Genomic DNA, 8,405 nt, shown 5'->3' with positions numbered 1-8,405 from the left:
AGCATCTCACTCAAGGGCACAACAGCGGTATCCCACATAGGATTTGAACCCACAACCCATCTGGATCAGACACACTCTGGATGGGACTGTATTCAACATGTATAGTACATTGCATATATAAAGGAAAATCCACATAAAGGTTGGACAGAAAACACATCGCATTACTAATATGACAGAAATAGAATTCTGAAACCAGCCTGCTCATTTAACAGTAACCAAAAAGCAGACAGTATCTGGATGTCTCATTCACAGGCAAATATTTTTCAAAAATATTTTTTTCTGAATAATGTAGTGTATCTACTGTTATCAGTCAGCATGGCCTTAATTTCCACTTTATGATAGGACACACTTAGATTCTGAGAAGCTTTAAAAATTGTTCTGACATTTGTGAATGTGAACTATAGAGAAAAGGGGGGGGGGGGAGGTTCACCCCAAAAAAACTTTATAGGCATAATTTCTGAAGCGTAACATCTGAAGTGTATTAAAAAAAATCATGCCTCATCACTAACTGCTCTAACTCATGACATCTTACTAATCAAAATTCTCCAGTTCAGCCTGGTATTTGATTTATTTTTTTAAATGCATATTCTATGGCATTCAGCTGCAGATGAGATAAAAAAGCCTCTTTTGTTTACTAGGCCAGAGGTGTCATTCAGTTTTGTCAGACTTAGTTAAGGGAATTACTTGCATTGGGTTGTTACAGTTTATTAAATGTGGAAACCACAGGTTCTGAAAGTTTGTAAGTTTTGTAGGACTCTTTAGGTCAATGTGTGATTAAAATCTGGAAGCAATTCTTACTTTAATGAACAACAGGAGAATGAAAATCAGAATATCTGCATCCTCCGTGGTGCAACAAAAAAATGAATATGTTTTGCCCTTGGTGTCAGGCTTTTGAACAAGAAAATACTGCTTAAACAGTCACTACCTTGTTGTTCTGTAACTTTTTCCTGTCCATTTTAGGCTTAACATTTCTTCTATTGGTTACAAAGAACACCTTATTTATTAAATGCTGAATGGCTACCTTCTCCCATAACTAAAGTAAGGAGATTGGGCTCATCGAATTAAGTAGATTTGTCTTAAACCTTTACACAGAAGGAGCACCTTAAATTTAAGGACTTGAGGGGATATTTTAAACATTTATCAGCTTTAAAATGAGCATTCCACGTTATATGCCTTATGTGCATTCGTCTTTTTTTAAATAAAAGGTAACTCAGCCGTACTGAGATGTGAAGCTTGCTCTTGAAAAGTGAAGGCTTGGGCAGGAAACAACAGTTGAGAAGGTGATATCCTCCCAACAGAGACATGAACAAGGAAGATTAGAGGCTGGAGAAAGTCATTTTCTATCATTTGCCTGATGCAATCTTATTAAAGATAATTACGCCATTTGAGTTAAATGATTGCTGTGCTTTAAAAAAAATGCTCCGCAGGCTCTCTCAAAGCTGCTTTCAGTTTGTGCAGTGAGCATGTAAAATGGTTTGAATTCCCATCCTTATGGGTTTCTTCTCCCTACAAAGTGAGCAGCTAAAGTTTAAATCAGCTGAGTCTTATTTGGTCTGTCACAAAAACATATTCTCTGGATTTCACAGACAAGCCTGGTAACCAGGTGGTTGCTCCAAAAGTAAAGTCAAAAGTAAAGGAAAGTGAACATTCTTTGTAAAGGAAAAACTTGTTTACACAAAGGGTAGCAACTGTCTGGAACAAACAGCCCATCTGTGTTATTGTAACAAAATCTTGAGAGTCTTTGAGAGGTGGCTAAATGCATTCTTTGGAACTCATTGTCTTTTGAACAATTATTTATAGAAATAGTTGAAATTATTGGAGGGAAATTCTATACAAATTCCACTTTTGGTTGAATATAAATACAAATCTGAGCCACATGAGGAGGTTAAATGCATCACTATCCCAAACTATTCAGGTTGGTGTAATTTCACAGGGAAAATTCTCATGATAAAACAATTCAGGTAATACAAATGCAATTTTTATTCCTAAAGGCTTAAAGCCCTATAAAGCTCAGCACCATCTTGGTCAGGTACTGCAGCCATTCTTGACTATCACCATACTAGACAGTAGATAAGGCGTAGAACAGACTAGATACGTTGCTTTTCAGCCTAAATTAAGGAGAACATTTAGGTAGGCAGAGTGGCACAGTAGCTCTGTAGTTAGCATTGCTGTCTTGTAATATTGGGTTCAATTCTGGGCCTAGGGTGCTATCTACAAGGAATGTGTGTGCTCTCACCTTGTTTGAGTCCATTTCGTTCAAGTAATCACGTTTCTTCCTACAGTCTAAGGACATATTGGAAGGGGAAATTTGTTTCTGGGAAAATTAGCCCTTTAATTGTGTGGTTGTTTGTCTGGGTATGACCTGTCAGGGAAGGTAGTGAGATACAGTATATAAATTTGAGAGCTAGGACACAAAGCTTGAAATAACACTGCATAATTCAAAATAGCATAGAAAAATAAATATTCTCCATACTCTTAAATATGCAAACAAATAGACCGATTGACCATTTATTTGGAATAGGAGTGAAACATAGCAACTATTATTTTCTAAATTGGGGTATACAAAAAACATAAAAACACTGAGTGTGCCACAATGTGCAGGTTTATCCCCTCCATCATGCATGTCTGGGGAAAAGAGGAATAAAAGAATAAAAGAGGAATAAAAAGCTACAGTAACAAGCTCCAAACTAATTGAGATTCAAGGAACTGTAGCTTGACCTATTACTAAGCATGAACCCTGCTGACCATGCTCACATTTGCATGAGTAAATGTAACCCATTCCCTATAACAGAATGGATTGTGGGCCTGTGGGTCAGGATTGCTCACCTCTTCTATACAGTATGAAACTGAATGCTGCCATTCAAAACCAAAGGACAAAGCACTAGAAAACCTACCCCCCAATCATGCCTTCAGTAACATACAGTATATGATTACAAAACATACAGCTGTCCCTTCCATAACTGGATTTACTAACTTAAGATTGGTGTCTTCCATACCCTGATTTGGAAATTTTACACCATATCATTCCAAACTAGTTCAGATCTAATATTACCAGGTTGCTCACTTCAAAAGCAGGACAGAAACAGAGAAGCGTTTGTGACAATGAGTGAATGGGCACAACTTCTACTGATCAAATACTACCCACGGAATTCATCTCTGTCACTGAAACTATCCAACACACACCCAAACCAGGAAATTATTTTTAAGCTTCCACTTTGTATCTTTGGATTGGAACCATCTGCAACATTGTTTTGCTTCATTTATCCCTAATACTTGATCTGTTATGGTTGTAATCAACACTGCAGTGCATCTTAAACATCTTAAAGCCCGAATCCAATTTTAAAATAGATTGTTAACACACCCTTGCCTTCCACTTTAAGATGAGTTAGATTCCTGAAATTGAGTCTAAAACTTTCACAAAGCAGGTGATTTAGTTCTGGTTAAACAACTATCATTAATGATTAGTTGTGTCTGCAGCAATAGCCGTAAATGCAAGTTCACCTACTGTACTGTTTGTAAAAACTAATCAGTAAGTATGTGGATGAAAATGCCACCTTAATTTTCCTCATTTTAAATGGTCTTGCAATTCTTTCAGATAGACCCCCTGTAGGCTCCTAGATTTTACTACTCTTGCAGGGAAGTCTGCACATTCTTGTTTTGTTGCTCTTCACTCAGAGTTTGACTTGCTAGTATCTTCCTTAACTCGGAAACTTCACTAATCACTGTTCACTGTCCTAATCAACTCTATGTCACCCAATCACAATACTCACTTCATGAACCACTCTTCACTCAACTACTGTAGCTCTGTTCTTTCAATTCTTTACTCCTAGTCTGCCCCAATGCCCCTGCTGCATGGTCTTCATGAAGAAAAAACACATTCCTTCTCTCAATTCCAGTGATATCCACTGATCCTGTTTGGCCAGGGACACCTCTGTCCTGATTTGTGCTCCAACACAGCAGCAATTTGTTTTCTCCAGTGCCACACACCTTTCCCAGCCAATACAGAATAAGCTATATTTTCCTCAAGACCCCCCTTGCTCACCAGATCCCTCCATCCAGCTCTCCACCTTCTGTTACTAAAAACACTTTCTGGCACACTTGGTCTACTTCCTTTTATGCTAGGGCTTACACACAAACTGAAACCCTTTTCCACCTGGCTCTTACAATGTAGCTTCCTATTAGCCAAGGGGAGTGGCTGGTTACACACGGAGCCTATCCTTTTTGCTGCTCTTCCTCATTTAGAATCTCACTCCCTCTTGAACCCAATTATTCAACTAGCCCAGATCTGTCCCATTTTACAATGCTTCTATCCTTAATAGGTAGATTTCTCACAAAGCAACCTCTCCCTGTCTCATGTCTGGGTAATAATATCTTTATTTGGGATGCTTTTATTAGGCAGACATCAAAAAGAAACTGCTTGTGGCTGACTAGCAAGTCTTAAACCTTGTAAAGTGTTTTAGGGTACAGAAACTAGAAGCATATTATATTTTCTAACTACAAATATTCCAATAATTTAAAATGTTAGATACTGTTGTTAAACATTTTAAGAACCTCCATGATAACTTTATACACCGCTTTAAAAGATCCTAAGGTAAAAAATCTAAATATTTATTTAATATTTAAGTTTTTTAAGTTCACTTATAAATGTTCTAGAAATATACATTTCCTGGGGAAATTTAAAGTGTACTAAAATATTTTTCTAACATGTATCCTCTCAATTTGAAGTAACCATTTGTAATCCATCTCATCCTGACTATTGTAAACTCAGACATGCTCAGAGTTGGGTCCATTGGCATCTGATGCCCTGCCTTATAGAAAAGGTAACATTGATGGGCAAACTAATGCCTCATTGATGACACTGCAGGTTATTACACACTGACTAATCATGACCACCTGATCTGGTGCTGCTTGGTCAATAGTACAGCATCATTGGGAATTCCAGTTGCAGATGATTAATGACATAGTCCAGGTTGCAAATGACAATGTTTGAACAATAAAAAAAACAACCCGATCCCTCAAGCAAGCAGCTTTGCTGGCTGAGCCGAATGGAACTGCAGGGATAAACAATATTCCCTAGTTTCTCTAACCAAGAAGAATATAGGTGGGGGTGTAAAATGTCAGTTCTACCATCCTCTGAACACATGCCTTTTTATGAAGCATTGTAAATAGCTCAGAAATGTCTAACTTATGTATAAGACCTTTGAAGCCTGATGTTGTTCAAAGTCAATCCAGACAAAGCCCTGGCTACTAAGAATAACTCATGGGGTTACTCCATAAAGGTAGAAAGCACACGAAAACGCAGACAGTCTGCACATGACCATGGCAAGACTTCGTATTGGTTGGCATCCGGGGCAGCTTTAATTAAAGTGCATTGTACAGCTGGCTCACACTCTCCCATCATGCAGGCCCTGAAACAAAGCTCTCAGTGTGTGCATTCCTTCAGTGGGCCTGTTCACTGTGAGAGCGGGGCTGGGAGCAGAGAGGCTCAGAAAATTCCAGAATGTGGCACGGCACTGATGCGTGGCTTGACGTGACAACCTAGAGATGACAAAAATAATCTCTTTTCACGGTGTCATTGAAGTATGCGAGCTCCGCACTATCTTTTACAGCCTAGCTCATTCCTGGGTGGATTATGCCTCATGAGAGGCCTCTAGTCCCTGAAAAGCCCATTACTTGTTGTTCTTTATTCCTTTGTAGCCAGTTTTTTAATTTTGAATCCTCCCTCAATACACTGTATAATTCTTACAATATTTAGATTTGAAAAAATCCTCCTATATACATTTAGTAGCATAACTGAAATATGTAGTTCATATGATTCAATTAACTTCTTAGGTGATTATCAGCATTGAAACTTTTCTGGATATTGTGTATTTAATTTAAAGTATATGTTAAACACTGGGTTCCTGTTTGTTTTTTAGTAATGTTTTTAGAGTACTGTAATGAATAATATTAAAAGTATGGCTCTGATATATAGGAAGTAGATGGAAGTAGATCTTTAATTACCTTCTTGTTTTACTTGTCATATACAAGTTTTTAGTGAACCCCCCAATATAATTATGGGAGTTAAATCTTTCTTAGTCAAAAGGGTTTATATTTAACAAATGTTTTTTCTTTGTGGTTTTCTTTGTGAAAAATAAATTAAAAAAATTAAATATCAGTATATGTGATAAAATAGGTGAACCACTAGATTACTTAGCATAATTAAGGGGGTAATAAGAATCAGATGGTTAAATAATTGTGTAACAAGTAAATAAAGACTGAGTTTGGGCAGCCCTGTCCTCTCTAGTGGTAAGATACTATGTGAGTTTGGTCTTCACCATACAAATAAGTGGAATCACAATGAAAAAAAAAAAGATTTCAAAGGTTCTCAGAAAAAAAGTCAAGTCTGGAGGGGGTTACAAAACAATTTATAAACATGTGGGACTCCACTCAATTATAGTCATTATGGAAAATATTCAAGAGTTTACCTAGGAATAGTTGTCCTACCAAGATTTGCCCAAGAACAATGTGGGTAAGGATCCAGGAAGTAACAAAGAACCCAAAAGTAACAACTCAGGCCTGAGTCACAGGCCTCTCTCACTTTGACTAATGTCATTTTTCACGTCTCAATCATAAAAAGACTGAATGGAAATGGTTTTCGTGAGGGAAAATAGAAGGATGACTATCTCAAGGATGACAATGTTCATTTTAGAATTGACCAATGAGCACCTGGTCAATTCAAAAGACTACTGAAGAATGTTCTCTTCATTCTTATTCTTTTGTCCACATTGAGAAATGTTTTGTATAACGAAATCTTAACACTTAATTAATCTTAATGAAAAAGCTTGTCCCAAGCACTCATGCACGGTGAAGGGAGCATAGCTTTGGGGCTGATTTGCTGGATCGTCTGCCATCATAGACAGAAAAATGAATTTAGAGTTGTATCAGCAAATTCTGATGGAGAATATGGAGAATATCCATTTGTCAATTGAAGCTGAGCAGAAACCAGTTCATGCAGCAAGACAATGGTCCTAAACATACAAGCAGATCTACAACAACATGGAAGAAACTTCACATTTTAAATTGACTAAGTCAAAGTCTGGACATAAACCACATTGAAATGGCAAGTCCTGGTGTGAGCTGTTCATGCAAGGAAATCCTCAAGTGTCACAGACTTGAAGCAGTTCTGACAGGAAATATGGACCAAGATTTATAAAAGCTGATGTGATTGATAAACAGTAACAGGAAATGTCTATCTGAAGTCATTGCAACTTAAGGAAGTGTCACCAATTACTGAATCTAAGGGTTCACAGAAGGATGTTTACTGTTTGATCACTTTGTTGTAATCCAAATATATGTTGTTTCTGTCTCCCCTGAACTAGCGTTGATCTTAGTAGAAATTCTACGCTGTTATGCTATGTTTTATGCTATATACTCATGTTGCTGTGCTGATTTCTCTTTCTCAGTGCACTATGCATATGTTTACCAAGTATATCCTGGTAATTAATCAGTTATAAAATGAACAGTATCTTTCACTTCTGAATTACATTCAGAATATGGCACAACGTACAGCACATACCATGAATAACTCTTAGTGATCAGATATGACGCATTTGTTAATGGATTCTACATGGATTGTTTAAATGAATAATCCAACAACCATATCTATTGTAAGCAAATATATTGTGAATCTCCAACGGAATAGAACTGGTAAAAGTTCTTACTCTGAGCACAGGTCAGCTTTATGAACTAGACATAGCAGGTTTGAAAGTGTTTATTAAGAGTTTTATCACTAGTCTAACTAGTAGTGCTGTGGCAGTGCTCAATTGGCTCAGTACCACTGGGGTCAGTATGGAATACCTTAAGGCTTGTACTGACATAAGGTAGGGGCAGCGCCTTGCCTCCAATCAGCATGGACTTTCCTGTATTTGACTGTAGAGCTTGTTGCATCTCAAGAGAAATGAAAGCTTAATGATGGAGTGCATCTGAGAAGCATGTGTGCTCTTTCATGTTCTTTGTATGCGAGTACTGATTTCATCGCCTCGAGCTGAGATGTGAAGACACAACTGGTGGTTCTGAAATAAATGGGTATACTGTATTGATTGAAACACCGCTAAAGCATTATGGAGGTTTTCATGATCACTCATTAATGGCCTTGCCAGCCAGTACCTGAGTTTGTTCAATAAGGCTCTGTAGGGCTTACATGACCAGAACTGGGACATGGACACAAAGCTAACCCTGGACAAGGAAAGAAGACAAACACCAGAGGCAGTTTTTTGTGTAACATAATTTATGTACATGTATGGCTTCATACATTGACTGTAAAGATTGTTCTCCATTTTCAGGTTTATACTACAATATCATCAGGCACTTGCTTTCTGAGAACCATTCAAGAAAGCACAAAGGTGTTTTTCAGATTTTTCAGT

The sequence above is a fragment of the Lepisosteus platostomus genome, chromosome 7 (assembly GCF_059453375.1).
Source record: "Lepisosteus platostomus isolate fLepPlt1 chromosome 7, fLepPlt1.hap1, whole genome shotgun sequence".
NCBI classification, from domain to species: domain Eukaryota; kingdom Metazoa; phylum Chordata; class Actinopteri; order Semionotiformes; family Lepisosteidae; genus Lepisosteus; species Lepisosteus platostomus.
This window is presented reverse-complemented; position numbering follows the sequence as displayed.